Source organism: Mandrillus leucophaeus, unplaced genomic scaffold (genome assembly GCF_000951045.1).
Source record: "Mandrillus leucophaeus isolate KB7577 unplaced genomic scaffold, Mleu.le_1.0 Scaffold1133, whole genome shotgun sequence".
Lineage (NCBI taxonomy): Eukaryota > Metazoa > Chordata > Mammalia > Primates > Cercopithecidae > Mandrillus > Mandrillus leucophaeus.
Window position 1 is genome coordinate 418,132 of NW_012099577.1, and position 1,732 is coordinate 419,863.

The following is a 1,732-nucleotide window of genomic DNA, read 5'->3' on the forward strand; positions in this document are numbered from 1 at the left end:
GTGTCACTTTATTTGCTTTTATATAGCTATAGTATATTTAAACAATAATGCTATCTTTTATAAGGGTTTGTCTACTTACCTATTCTTTACTCAGACATTGATGTAGACTCGTCAGATTATTCTGAGTATTGTTAACAGTGCCTTTTTGATGGAATTCACACTCTTTGGCTGTCAACTCATGCCATATACACACAAAATTTTGTGGAAGGCAGTTTTAACTTTTTGAAGAATATCTGTCGAAATTGAAGAAAACAAATGTATAAAATTCCATTTTTTCCAGTGTTTAGCATTTCTAGTAAGCAGTGAGGTTTTTTGTGATGATGGCATTATTGATAAGCTATACATGAGACTGTGCAGATTATATTGAATCATATTAAATGTACAAAAATAAAATATTAGATTTATATCAAATTTTCCAATTTGAACCAGTGGGGAAAATCCCACAGAAATCAGTAAGTTTACATTTCAATTTCTATCTTATTTGACTAAGTGGACAGAGATTCTTTAAAATGTATAACCTGCCATTATGTAATTTGGTTTCATTTTATTCTACCTGTTGTGTGAGTTCAGTATATTTAATTTACTTTTTGTTACTCTTTACATACTGTTTATTTTTGTTACAGTTTTTAATTGAAGATGGACTCTTAAAATTGTATAGGACCAATGTCTTATTAATATGATTAATATATTTAGAAAAGCCACATGAAACCCATGACAAAATGAATGTGAATATTATTTCTAAAAATTTAGAAAATTTTATCTTTTAAAATTATTTGTTTTACAATATCAAAATTTTTCATTTAAAGAAAAAAATGCCATGAAACATTTGAACTGATGAGCCACAGAACTTCAGTTGATTTTTTTTCACTTTTTAGCATGCTAAATATACATCTGAGTTTAAATATTCTGTTTAATGGCCATTTATAAATTCAAGCACTACCACTGGTCGGTTTTGTGTAATAGAATAAAAATATGTTACCTGCAGTGTAAGTACAGCACACTGTCAAATTCTTTTCCTTAAGGTGCACAGTAAATGTACAAATAGTTATAGGCCACTGTTTTGTAATATAGTACATTTCTGATCTATTATTCCTAACCTATTATAACGTTTGCAGAGAGAAAATAATTGAATTTTTCTAATAAGCTGTAAAATTATGCTAACTTCTACAAGTAGGCTTCTAAATAAAATTTTTGAAAAGAGTAAAGAAAAAAAAAAAAACAGCTTTGCTTGTTCAGCACTTTCAGAGGCTGAGGCAGGTGAATCATTTGAGGTCAGGAGTTCCAGACCAGACTGGCCAACATGGTGAAACCCCATTTCCACTAAAAATACAACAATTAACTGGGTGTTGTGGCAGGCGCCTGTAATTCCAGCTACTCAGGAGGCTGAGGCAGGAGAATCGCTTGAACCGGGAAGGCGGAGGTTGCAGTGAGTGAGAGATAGTGCAGTGAGTGGCGAGATAGCACCATTGCACTCCAGCCTGGGCGACAGAGTGAGCGCCCATCTCAAAACAAACAAACAAAACAAAACAAAGAAACTTCAGCGCACACACAATCCCCCCCGCCTCCAAAAAAAGCAGCTTTGCTTAAATGTGACATTTTCTTTTGTTTTTGTTTTTTTTTTTTTTTGAGACGGAGTCTCGCTGTGTGGCCCAGGCTGGAGTGCAGTGGCCCGATCTCGGCTCACTGCAAGCTCCACCTCCCGGGTTCACGCCATTCTCCCGCCTCAGCCTCC